Source organism: Ornithorhynchus anatinus, chromosome X1 (genome assembly GCF_004115215.2).
Source record: "Ornithorhynchus anatinus isolate Pmale09 chromosome X1, mOrnAna1.pri.v4, whole genome shotgun sequence".
Lineage (NCBI taxonomy): Eukaryota > Metazoa > Chordata > Mammalia > Monotremata > Ornithorhynchidae > Ornithorhynchus > Ornithorhynchus anatinus.
In genome coordinates, this window is record NC_041749.1 from 30,597,153 (window position 1) to 30,611,018 (window position 13,866).

The window sequence follows — 13,866 nt, forward strand, 5'->3', positions numbered from 1 at the left end:
AGTCAGCGCTCAATAAATACTATTGAATGAATGAATGAATGAAGCCTCCCCCCCAGGGAGAAGGGGCAGAGGCGGGGTCAGGGGTCAGGGCAGGAACGGCCGAGCCCCGGCCCTAGCGGGCGCCGCCAGCAGAGGGCGCTGCAGGTCACGTGGCCGGCGGGAGCCAATGAGCGGCCCGATGCCCCCTGCCCCCGCCAGGGGGCGCGCGCGCGCAACCCTCCCCTCCCCGGGGGAGAAGCGCGCGGCCGCGGCGCCGAGGCGCGCGGCCGCGGCCAGGATAAGAGGGAGCGAGGCGAGAAGGAGCGAGGTAGAGGGAGCCTCGCACTCACGACCCGTCCGCTTTATCCGTCCGTCCGCCACCCCAACGGGCCGCGAGGTAAGCAGGCCCGGGGGACCGAGGGACCTGACTTCTCCTCCCGGCCGCTCAGGACGGTCCTGAGCGCTCAGTAAATAGCACGGAGGGAGAGGGAGCTGTTGGGGCGCCCCCCCCCCCGGGCGGCCTCCTTGCTCCTCCTCCCTCTTCACTTTCAAGGCAAGCGGGATGTGATTGATTGATTGATAGTATTTATTGAGCGCTTACTATGTGCAGAGCACTGTACTAGGCGTATAGACCTATAGGCACCCACACATATAGGGATACAGCATATACAGGCGCCTATATGGGTCTAGCATACATGTAGGCAGCGTACGCGGGTTCAATAGTATTTATTGAGCGCTTCCTATGGGCAGAGCACTGGACTTAAGCGTGGGTTTGCCTGTTGTATCCATCTGTGGGTATTCATTCAATAGTATTTATTGAGCGCTTCCTATGGGCAGAGCACTGGACCTATGCGTGGGTTTGCCTGCTGTATCCATCTGTGGGTATTCATTCAATAGGATTTATTGAGCGCTTCCTATGGGCAGAGCACTGGACCTATGCGTGGGTTTGCCTGCTGTATCCATCTGTGGGTATTCATTCAGTAGCATTTATTGAGCGCTTACTATGGGCAGAGCACTGGACCTATGCGTGGGTTTGCCTGCTGTATCAATCTGTGGGTATTCATTCAATAGTATTTATTGAGCGCTTCCTATGGGCAGAGCACTGGACCTATGCGTGGGTTTGCGTGCTGTATCCATCTATGGGTATTCATTCGGTAGTATTTATTGAGCGCTTCCTATGGGCAGAGCACTGGACCTATGCGTGGGTTTGCATGCTGTATCCATCTATGGGTATTCATTCAGTAGTATTTATTGAGCGCTTCCTATGGGCAGAGCACTGGACTTAAGCGTGGGTTTGCCTGCTGTATCCATCTGTGGGTATTCATTCAGTAGTATTTATTGAGCACTTCCTATGGGCAGAGCACTGGACTTAAGCGTGGGTTTGCCTGCTGTATCCATCTGTGGGTATTCATTCAGTAGCATTTATTGTGCGCTTCCTATGGGCAGAGCACTGGACCTATGCGTGGGTTTGCCTGCTGTATCCATCTGTGGGTATTCATTCAATAGGATTTATTGAGCGCTTATGTGCAGAGCACTGGACTAAGCACTTGTGTATGCAGTGCACATATGTATGTTCATATATGTGTACACGGTGTACATGTATAATCATCTATGTGCATGCAGTGTGCGTGCACATACACATGTGTACACGCAGTGTGCGTGCACATACACATGTGTGTAGTGTGTGTGCATATACGTGTATGTGTATGTAGTGGGCATGTATACATATAGATGTGTGTATGCAGTGTACATAGAGTGTGTGGTGTGCATGCATATGCATATATGTGTACAGCGTGCGCATATACATGTGTGTATGGTGTACATGTATGCATATATGTGTAGGATGTGCATATATGCATATGTGTGTGTAGTGTGCGTATCTATGTGTGTATACAGTGTACATATATATGCATGTGTGTGCAGTGTACATATATACATGTATGCCATATACATAATAGTTATAAAAATAATGTTGGTATTTGTTAAGCGCTTACTATGTGCAGAGCACTGTTCTAAGCGCTGGGGGAGATACAGGGTCATCAGGTGGCCCCCCAAGAGGCTCACAGTCTTAATTCTCATTTTACAGATGTGAGGCACAGAGAAGTTAAGTGACTTGCCCACGGTCACACAGCTGACAAGTAGCAGTCAGGATTAGAACCCCTGACCTCTGACTCCCAAGCCCAGGCTCTTTCCACTGAGCCACACTGCTTCTCGGGGTATACTATATATATAGTATATACTATATATATACATATATATATATATACATTCATTCAATTGTATTTATTGAGCACTTACTAAGTACTAAGCGTGGCTCCGTGGAAAGAGCCTAGGTTTGGGAGTCAGAGGTCATGGTTTTAAGCCCAGCTCCGCCGCTTGTCAGCTGTGTGACCTTGGACAAGTCACTTCAGTTCTCTGTGCCTCAGTTCCCTCATCTGTGAAATGGGGAAGAAGACTGTGAGCCCCATGTGGGACAACCTGATTACCTTGTATCTACCCCAGTGTTTAGAACAGTGCTTGGCTCATAGTAAGCGCTTAACAAATACCAACATTATTATTATTACAAGCTAATCCGGTTGGACACAGTCCATGTCCCACATGGGGCTCACAGTCTTCATCCCATTTTATAGGTGAGGTGACAGGCACAGAGAAATTAGTGACTTGTCCAAGGTCACCTAGCAGACAAGCGGCAGAGCAGGGATTAGAACCCAGGTCCTTCTGACTTCCAGGCCCGTGCACTATCCACTAAGTCCTGCTTTTTCCCGCTGCCTTGGAACTGTTTTTTCGTTCTGTACGCGGCAGGCAGCTTTGTTTCATCAGCCCCAGTTTACAACGGGGCAAGCGATGTGGGGAGTCCAGTCCGGTCGGTCAGGAGAAAACCGACAGGAGAGCGATGTGCATCTGGTAGTCGCCGTCTTCTTCCCTTTGACTTCATCTCCCCTTTCCGTGGCCAGGACTGCAGTTGAGTTCATGAAAGGATAAAATGAGTTGCAGCGACAGTATCGCTGGGCTTTGATTTTTGGTTTCGGTGCCTCGATATACTTCAAGGGAAGATCTGCAGCCCCAAATGCCTAACTGTGCTGGCGCCTAGGCCGCATTGAATCTAGTAGAGATGCCCCCGTTGGGAGGGCAAGAGGAACAGAGGGCTCCGCGGGTCAGTTCGAAAGCCGTGTGACGCCGAGCGCACACCAAGGTCTGATTTGCCCGAGACCTCACTGCCTGGTGTGCAGATATCTTGGCCAAGAACAGGCTAGCGTAAACCTGCACCCTGCCTGCTTTAGAAGAATCTGTAAATCGGTCGTATTTCCTGAGAGCTTACTGTATGCAGAGCACTATACTAAGCCCTTGGTAGATACAATACCATAGAGAAGGTCGAGGACGCCACACAATATTGGGTTCCCTTTTCCCCTAATTTGTGGGATGGGACAAATGGGTTGTAAGCTTGTTGTGGGCAGGGAACGTGTCTGCCACCTCCATTGTACTGTCCCAAGTGCTTAGCACACAGTAAGCATTCAGACACCACTGACGACGATGTTGTAAACCCACACAAATTCTAGATTATGACATCCACACAGCCCAACAGAGGTTAAACTCGCACTCTAGGCAGAATAGAGAGACCTCTCACTAACTCTGTTCTCAAGCCGAAAGTGCAACCCGACTGATACCTTTGAAAAGCCTTGCGTCGGCACTTCAGGGCAACAGAAGTAGAAATGATTGTTTTTATGCCCAAGAGATTGCTGAGGTGAGAATTCATCAGCTCCTAACGATAATGGGAAATGTTTTTATGTAGCTCAAAGGAGGAGGATTCCAACAGGTTTTAGTCCTAAGAACGAACCGTTCCCATAATCTTCTCTTTTCTTTTGTTCACTCTACCCCTCTGCCAGGCTTAATCATTCATTTTCCTCCTTCCTGTTTACAATCTTCATTCAGCTGGCCGCAGTCATTTACTGTGTCATCACCCTTGGTCCCTTTTCTCGCTGGTCCGATGTAGATCGCGAGAAGCTTGCCATGTTCATCATCCTTTGAACTTCCAAGACCAAATTTTCCTGCTTTCTTTCTTTATTTTTTCTGAGGATTTCCAGATTGGGTGAATCTTCCCAATTGGTACCTGGGCTGAGGTAATGTGGACAGGTCCAACACTTGTTATAAATTAGTTAGCCTGATGGAGTGGGCCCAGCAGAGGAGTGCAAATTGAAGGGCGGGGAGTTCTAATCCCAGTTTTAATGCCACTAATTTACTTGGGAATCAGGCTAAGGAACTTCCTCTCTTTGTGTCCTGTTTCCCCATTTATAAATGGAACTAACAACATTTGTTGGGAGGAATAACAAATACAGATGAAGATGACATACTCTACAGTGGAATTTAGAAGGGCCTGGGTCCTAATTCTGACTCTGCCACTTTTCTGAGAAGCAGCATGGCTCAGTGGAAAGAGCCTGGGCTTTGGAGTCAGAGGTCATGAGTTCGAATCCTGGCTCTGCCACTTGTCAGCTGTGTGACTGTGGGCAAGTCACTTAACTTCTCTGTGCCTCAATTGCCTCATCTGTAAAATGGGGATTAAGACTGTGAGCCCCACGTGGGACATCCTGATTCCCCTGTGTCTACCCCAGCGCTTAGAACAGTGCTCGGCACATAGTAAGTGCTTAACAAATACCAACATAGAGAAGCAGCGTAGCTCAGTGGAAAGAGCACGGGCTTTGGAGTCAGAGTTCATGGGTTCGAATCCCGGCTCGGCCACTTGTCAGCTGTGTGACTTTGGGCAAGTCACTTAACTTCTCTGTGCCTCAGTTACCTCATCTGTAAAATGGGGATTAAGACTGTGAGCCCCACGTGGGACAACCTGATTCCCCTATGTCTACCCCAGCGCTTAGAACAGTGCTCGGCACATAGTAAGCGCTTAACAAATACCAACATTATTTCTGCTAGGTGGCCTTGGCCAAGTCACTTCACTTCTCTGTGCCTCAGTCATCCCATCTATAAAATGGGGATTGAGCCTGCGATCCCCATATGGGACACAGTCACTGTGTCTGATCTGATTAGCTTGGCTCTGTCTGGAACATAGTAAGTGCACAACAAATGCCATTAAAAAAAGTGATACTCTAAGTATCCACCGTGCAATATGACTGAGGTCTAAAGCCTGTAAGAGATTAGGTTGGCTAAAAAATGTCAGGCTGCTGGCAAGTGCGGGTTTTAATTGAAATGGAAAATACGATCCACAGCTCTTTGGCTCTTTTTCTTCAGCCCGTTGTAGACTTGCGTGGGAAATTTCACTACTGAGAGAGAGGTTTTTAGAACTTGCCGATATTTGCTGAAAAGTAATTTTATCACAATTAAAACTCTTTGTGTAACCTCACTCTGTATTTCATTAGGCTAGAGGTTACGAGATTACAAAGAAAGTTTCCTGCGCTGGAGAAGCCTTGAGTTTTTTACCCCTTGAGCCGTATTCCAGATGTTGTATCCATTAGTTCTGTCTCACAAGCACTGTGGGATGAGCTCTCTGTCCCAAAAGACCCAATTAATAAAGGTAACTGTAGCGTTTGGTAAGCCCTTACTTTGGGCCAAGCACTATATTAAGCACTGGGGTAGATCAGTCAGGTCAGACAGTCCCTCCCTGTCTTGCATGGGGCTATCTAAATAGGAGAGAGAACAGGTGTTCAATCTCCATTTTACAGATGAGGAAATTGAGGCATAGAGCACTTAAGTGACTTGCCCAAGATCACAAGTTAGTGGCAGAGCCAGGATTAGAACCCAGTCCTTTGATCCCAGGCCTGTGCTCCTAGGCCATGATGCTCCTCTGGCAAACCAGAAGTGAGAAGCAGCGTGGCACAGTGGAAAGAGCCCGGGCTTGGGAGTCGGAGTTAATGGGTTTGAATCCCGGCCCTGCCGCTTGCCAGGTGTGTGACTTTGGGCAAGTCACTTAACTTCTCTGTGCCTCAGTTACCTCATCTGTAAAATGGGGATTAAAACTGTGAGCCCCACGTGGGACAACCTGATCACCTTGTATCCCCCAGTGCTTAGAACAGTGCTTCGCACATAGTAAGCGCTTAACAAATACCACCATCTTTATTTTATTTACATTACCAACACATACCTGATTTTCTCATCTTGGATCAAGCCGGTGCCCTTTCAACCTTAGGAAACTGTCTTGAAATCTCTTTTACCATTTGATAATGAAGAATCTGTGAGAAATTCAACAGGCTTTCCAAATGTGAGTTCACAAAGGGCCACAACGTCAATCGGTCAATCAATCAGTGGTATTTATGGAGTGCTTTCTGTGTGCTTGGGAGTACGATAGAGTTAGCAGACACAATCCCTCCCCACTGTCAGTGAGCTGAGAGTCTATGGGGAGAGACAGATATTATTATAAATAATTTATAGTATATCATTTAAAGAGGTGGTCGGTGTCCTCCTGAGCTAAGTTAAGGATATCCTACCAGTGAAGTGGGATCCTTGAAAATCTCAGCCATTTAATGGTAAGTGGCAGGACTGGGAACTAAGCTTCCGGGTTCCCAAGCTTCTTCTGACCAAGCTGGCGCGCTTGGAGGGAGACGCTGTTCTCGCCTCATCGTGAGCTTGATCCACCTGATTATCAGCCTTCCGAAGAAGAGTTCAATTTTTGTTAGCAGTAATACGATGATTAAAGTAAGCCAAAGGCAGTGTGTGAAGTGCTGAGGTTGAAAAGAGATCATCAGATCGGACACAGTCCCTGTTCCATACTGGGTTCACAGTCTAAGAAGATTAGACATAAGGAAGAACTTTCTGGTTGTCAAGAAAACTGCAGTAGGCTACCAAGAGAGAATGTGAAAAAGAATAAACCTTGGTCTGTTCTGGAGGGTTAGGGACAGGAATTCATCTGCCCGAGCGCTTAGTACAGTGCTCTGCACATAGTAAACGCTCAAATACTACTGAATGAATCTGCCTAGAAGCGAGGATCTCTCGAGTTTCTCCTCCTGCACTCCCATTTTACAGAAAACTCGATGTAGTTTCTGCTATAAAGCCTCCCACCTAGAACAGCACAGTGCTGTGCCCACAAGGGCCTGCCCAGAGCTAACGAAAAACTGACAACGTTTCAGAGCATCGGACCGTGTCCGAACGACCTTACGGCTATCGGATATGTTAGCCTGCTAAGTTAAGGTGATTTGGCTACTAGTACTTTTTCTTGCAGTTTACCTTGGCAAAGTGGAAAGGCTTAAGCTCATGGAAACAAGGTATTTTTTTGGTGCAGGTTCCCAAATTGGCCTGAGAGCTTACTTGATTGATAGTTGTCGATTATAGACAATTCCTCTCCCCACCTTCAAAGCCTCGAGGGGACACCTCCTCCAAGAAGCCTTCCCCGTCTAAGCCTTCATTTCCTTTTCTCCCACTCCCTTCTGCATTCCCTGATTTGCTCCCTTTATTCACCCCTGCCCCCACCACCCACCCCTACTGCACTTATGCACGTATCCATAATTTATACTAATGTCTACTCCCAACCCTAGGCGGTAAGCTCGTTACGGGCAGGGAATGCATCTGGCTTTACTGTACTCTCCCAAGTGCTCAATACAGGGCTGGGCACACAGTAAGGACTCATTACATCAACCAATGCTATTTATTGAGCGCTTACTATGTGCAGAGCACTGTACTGAGTGCTTGGGAGGGTTCAACAGAATTAGCAGACAGACTCCCTGCCCATAACGAGCTTACGGTCTAGAGATGAACGATAAACTTGTTGTGGGCAGAGAATGTGTCTATTATTTTGTTCTCTCCCAAGCACTTAGTACAATGCTCTGCACACTGTAAGCATTCAGTAAATACGAATGAACGAATGAAATATGATCGATTGATTAATTAGGGAGCCAAGCACCTCTCCCTAAATTTGACTGCCCACTTACTTTGAGTCTAAGCCCTGCCCTAAATTCCTCAGGAGGCAGCAGGCCGAAGGAGAAGGGTCAGTCCGGAGGGTGAAAAATACGGTCTTCCAGTCAGACCGGTGGTGGTGGCACTGACATCAAGGACTCTGGGGCAGCCTCAGAGGTAGGACCAGTGAGGGATATAAGACTCTGAGACCTTCATTTTGTCCGCCCAGCGGAATCCCCACTAACGTGAGGCATGAGTGTACTTCCTCCTGTGGAGCTGAGCCCAGAATGATCTTCAAGGAGTATAACTCTACCCTCCTGCCTTCCTGGATATAGAATAATCCTTCTTCCCTGAGCCTCAGGACAATTAATAATAATAATAATAACTGTGGTATTTGTTAAGTGAGAAGCAGCGTGGCATAGTGGAAAGAGCACGGGCTTGGGAGTCAGAGCTCGTGGGTTCAAATCCCAGCTCTGCCAATTATCAGCTATGTGAGTTTGGGCAAGTCACTTAACTTCTCTGTGCCTCAGTTACCTCATCTGTAAAATGGGGATTAAGACTATGGGACAACCTGGTTACCTTGAATCTACCCCAGTGCTTAAAACAGTGCTTGGTACATAGTAAGCGCTTAACAAATACCATTATTATTATTATTGCTTTCTATATAGGAAGCAGCACGGCCTAGTGGAAAGAGCCCGGGTCTGGGAGTCAGAGGTCATGGCTTCTAATTCCGGCTCTACCACACGTCTACTGGGTGACCTTGGGAAAGTCACTTAACTTCTCTGTGCCTCAGTTACCTCTGTAAAATGGGTATCAAGATTGTGAGCCCCATGAGGGACATGGATTGGGTCCAATCTGATTACCTTGTATCTACCCCAGTGCTTAAAACAGTGCTTGGCACATAGTAAGTGCTTAATACCACAGTTATTAATATATGCCAGGCACTGTACTGTACTGTACCCCAGGCACTGGGGTAGATATAAGCTAATTGGGTCAGATATAGTCCCTGTCCCACAGAGGGCTCATAGTCTTAATCCTCATTTTACAGATAAGATAACTGAGGCAGAGAGAAATGAAGTGACTCACCCAAGGTCACGCAGCAAACAAGTGGTAGAGCCATGTTTAGAACCCAGTCCTTCTGATTTCCAGGCCAGGGATCTATCCACTAGGCCACGCTGCTTGGGAGTTGTAACTCAGGACGAGATTTTTGGCAGAAGCAACGTGTTCGACCGACAGTCGGTATGAAGGAATCTCAACGGAGACTCTCCCCCAGAGCTCCGTGGCCATCACCTTTCTGCTGTCGGGCCTGATCGCCAGCCTGGGGATTCCCTCATGCCCAGCCCAACTGCAGCTCAGCTGCCCGCAACGTGGGGCTGAGGCTCACAACATCTACCGAGCGGGAGGGAGGCCCAGAGAGAAATTGCTTCTGATATGAAATACTCAGGAGACCGCCAAGGTTTTGTGCTCAGGAGAGGCAGCTGCACAGATAAGCATCTCAGTAGAGGGCACATGGGCGTGTTGACAGGGGAGGGTTAAGATTATGAAACAATATTTCATCTGGTGACGAGGACAGATGTCAACGGATAACTGCAGGCCATTCAGCGGCCAAGAGACTCTTTCCCAAACAGCAGATGAACAACCGCTTTCCCTTAGCAGAAGGTTTTTACCTGGGACTTAGCTTTGCACGCCTAGAGTCGAATGCCGGAATCACAAATTGATCTTCCGTCCGCCGGACCACTCAGCCATCTCGTACCCAGTAGAATAGAGGATTTGGGGCCATATTCCCTGAGGCCTTAGCTGGCACAGAAGCAGAGGGTTCTGGCCTGGAAAAGAACATCATGTTACTGAAAAAGTAGGTGGTGCAATTCCCGTGGAGGAGGAGAAAGGGAAAAGCAGACAGGGGTTTCTTGTGTTCCTATCCCTAACGTCTTTCTCAGACGCTTTCGGAACATTTTGAGAAAGGACTCAGTACTCTCGGAGGACTCTATTTTTTTTCAACAGTTTGGTAGGAAAGGGGTCATGTTTGAGATCACATGACTCATGAAATACCCATGATCAAGGGAAGAGGGCCAACCACCCTGTACTCTCTCATGAATTTAGGGAGTGTCAGACTCTCCAACAACAGAAACCCACTAGGTCATAAATTCCTTGAGAGCTGGGATAGTATCAGTTTGCCTCCTTTTGGCCAGGGCTTTATATAGAAGGACATTAGCAAACGTTATTTGATGACGAGACTCCCGTAGAAAAAGTTAGGAACAGGATTCTGAATTCTCTTGAAATCCTTTTGGATGCGGAGAGCTTTTCCGAGCAGAAAAAAACCTCAAAAAGATGAAGTGGAATTCAAAGTAATTCCTGATTCCAGAGACTTCGACAAGTGAATCCATGTTGAACATTAACCACAAAATATTGGGCTTTCAGGATTTTTGAACGTTTGCTTTGCTTGCAGACAGTTTAGGACCTTGAAGCATTTCCTAACTGGAAGCTTTTCTTTTGACATTCAGTTTCTTTACCCTAGGCATCAGGTAGGATATTAACTCTGGATACGGAGCTCAACACCATTGATTCTTAGGCAATCAATGATTCATAGCTTGTTTTTTGCCACTATACAAAGCAGATGAAGGGACCAAGAAGAAAAATGATTCTCCCCCTTTCCCCCAGCATTCCCCACCCAGCCCAGTACCTTTACTCTTGCAAGACTTTCAGGAGGAGAAACCTTTTCCCATCTTTGGGATATTAGCAAAACTTGGGCTTCTGCCAATGAAAATCGGGAGTGGTGAGACAAGGCTTGATCAGTCAGCCATATTAAGTGCTTACTGTATGCAGACTATTAATAATAATAATAATAATTCTGGTATTTGTTAAGCACTTACTATGTGCCAGGCACCATACTAAGCACTGAGGTGGATACAAGCAAATCAGATTGGACACAGTCCTTGTCCCACATGGGGCTTACAGTCTCAATCCCCATTTTACAGATGGGGTAACTGAGGTCCAGAAGTGAAGTGACTTGCCCGAGGTCACACAGCAGACAAGTGGCGGAGCCAAGTTTAGAAACCTTGACTTTCTGACTCCCAGGCCCGTGCTCTATCCACTACTCCATGCTGCTTACCCATGCTTGAATGCTTAAAAAAGTACAATAGAGCTAGTAGATACAATCCCTGCCCACAGTGAGCTGACAATCTCCAGGCTTTAGATTTCTTATTCTTGTTTTTAAAAAAGTCACCCCTCCCAATATGAAAAATTTTAGAAAATGGCATTTTAAAAATTGGGATAAGCACTTATGGTGAAATGTTGCTTTAGACACACCAATCCTGCTGGTTCCTGGAAGCATATCTGGGAGCTCACCTTTGTCCTGGTGACGAGGCTGTGGGGGTTGGGGGACCCTTTATGGAAAAATCACTCAGAATTGAAACTTCAATGGAAACTGCTGCAGTTTCTTCCAAGAGTTCACAAACCAGCACACTGTTGAAAAATCCTGGCCGGGATGGAAGGCCGGAGAAAGTGGGGAAGAGGGAAAGAGGTCAGGGCAAGGGGAGGAATTGCCAAGTTTGGGCAAGACCCTGGCACGGGACTCGAACCCCTCTCTCCCGGCCAGTGAGTTGGAGGGGTTGCTTTAGTGGGGAGGCCCTTGGTTGGGGTGAAGCAGCAACCCCCACCAGTTCTGGGTCAGTCAATCATTTATTGAACACTTACTATGTGCAGAGCACTGTACTGAGCGCTTGGGAGAATACAACACAGCAACGTAACAGACACAGTCCCTGCCCACAACGAGCTTACAATCTAGAGGAGGAAACAGACAAATATAAATAAATAAAATTACAGCATGCTCAGCCATCTCTTCACTGTCAGCAGGGAACTTGTCTCCCGACTCTAGTATCATACTCTCCCAAGTGCCTCGTACAGTGCACACAGTAAGCGCTCAATAAATACCATTTGTTGATTGATCGTAAACCTGTGACACTCAAAGGTTAGGCGGGTACAGATGCAACTGACAGATGACTCTTTGCTCAGCTCCTGCATTAACACCATCCCAGTGAGGATTTCCAGAGGTTTAGCCACCTCTTTTCTGTCAGAGTTATGTTCTAGGTCTTGACCTCTCTCACTACTGTCTTGGATTTAGATTGCAGGTGATAATGGTTCTTAGGGTGGAGTTGGAATTCCTGCAGATCTGGACAACCTAGAGAAGCTTAGCCTTTTCTCCTAATGTCTGTTTTTATTATGTGATTTGGATAGAAGAAGAAGGGAATTTTAAGTGTGTAGAGCTCCCTTTTTTCATCTATGTGCTAGCAACAGCAAGTTTCAAACTGAGACAAATTTGTCTCCTGTAAAATGCTTCTTTCTAATGAAGAAAAAAAATGAAGACTGCTTGGAACAAAGGGACAAGTGTGGATGTTGCTAATTTCCTTTCCATGAACCATTTCAGTACTTTTCAAACAATCCTCTCCACAACCCCTTGTCTATCAACAAAACCATGGTGGAACCAACAGATATTTTCTTTCTTCAAGTGGGAGTTTTCAAGAAGCAGCTAAAGAGTTGTAGCAGTAATGAACAGAATTTCTTATGGGCTACCTTAAGCCCATGCTCTTACCACTGAGCCATGCGGAGAAGCAGTGTGGCTCAGTGGTAAGAGCATGGGCTTTGGAGTCAGGGCTCATGAGTTCGAATCCCAGCTCTGCCACTTGTCAGCTGTGTGACTGTGGGCAAGTCACTTAACTTCTCTGTGCCTCAGTTCCCTCATCTGTAAAATGAGGATTAAGACTGTGAGCCCCACGTGGGACAACCTGATTCCCCTATGTCTACCCCAGGGCTTAGAACAGTGCTCGGCACATAGTAAGCGCTTAACAAATACCAACATTATTATTATTATTAAGTCTTCTGATTAAGTTTTAGCCATAAAAACGATCACCATGAGGGGCTTAAGAAATCATCAGCCCTAAGCACTGGGCCTAAGAGAGACTAAAAAATTTGACATCTGCTCTCCTTTGCATTTGATTTGTTGGAATTTGAGTTTTGAGGAAAAATGTTTGCTAGAGGCCCACGCTTGTGTTCTTTTAAGTGAGTATCACAGGGAGCAATAGGAGGTGGTAGTAATTGGTGACAGAGGAGAGGGTGCTGATAAATGAATGCAGCGGGAACGCAAAGGTAACTGTTGGTTGATCTACTAGCTTTTAGAAAAACCTGCAAGACTTGCGGAGCCCTTGATCCCGCTTTCCAGACAAACGTCTGCCCTGTTCTACAGTCTCAACAGGGGAGCAAATTCCACTATCTCCCTCATCACCCTTTCCACTGTTTCCCAACCAAATCCTTCCTCCTATCTAACCTGCAAGCCTCTGGCTGGAATATCCTCCTATTTCTAGTTTTTCAATTTTCAGTTTTGAACAGAAAATTGAGAACCGCTTTCAGTAGGTGGTTACCAACCCCCAACTCCTGCGTAGTTAGAGGTCACCTCCTCGGCCTTTTCTCCATAAGAATAAAATCATCATCTCTCCAAAGATATTTGCCCATTTATGTTCTCTTTCTTCCTTATTAGATTGGCAGTCCTTGAGGATAACAATCGTGTCTTTTTCTTCTTTCTGTGTTCCCCAAGAACTTGACCTATTCGGTAGATGCTCAAAACAGACTGGCTGCTAATAATAATAATAATAATAATAATAATAGTATTTGTTAAGTGCTTACTATGTGCCAAGCACTTTTCTAAGCGCTGGGGGAGATACAAGGTAAGCAGGTTGTCCCACTTGGGGCTCACAGTCTTAATCCCCATTTTACAGATGAGGTAACTGAGACACAGAGAAGTGAAGTGACTTGCCCAAAGTCACACAGCTGACAAGTGAATTTTGTAAAGATCTAAAGAAGAGGACGGTGGGTTTTTTTTTCTTTTTTAAAGTGAAGTTACCTAGGAAGAATGGGTCCAGAATGATCATTTCTGCTTTTAGAATGTACCATTCTCAAGTGCAGGAATTGCATCTCATTCAGCAGTCCTCTCCTCAGTGTTTAGTGCAGTGTCCTGCACCCAAAAGATGCTCAATAAATACTGTCCACCAGTCTACATTTAAC

At 46.6% G+C, this 13,866-nt stretch overlaps 1 protein-coding gene across 1 annotated transcript in view; it reads left to right on the forward strand.

The window, feature by feature from the left end:
• Positions 1–249: 249 nt before the first annotated feature.
• The window catches only part of FAXDC2 (fatty acid hydroxylase domain containing 2), a 35,105-nt gene continuing 21,488 nt past the window's right edge, over positions 250–13,866 (forward strand). The window contains exon 1 of the mRNA XM_029051047.2: positions 250–376. The gene's annotated coding sequence lies outside the window, so the exon portion shown is untranslated. The remainder of the gene's footprint in view (positions 377–13,866) is intronic.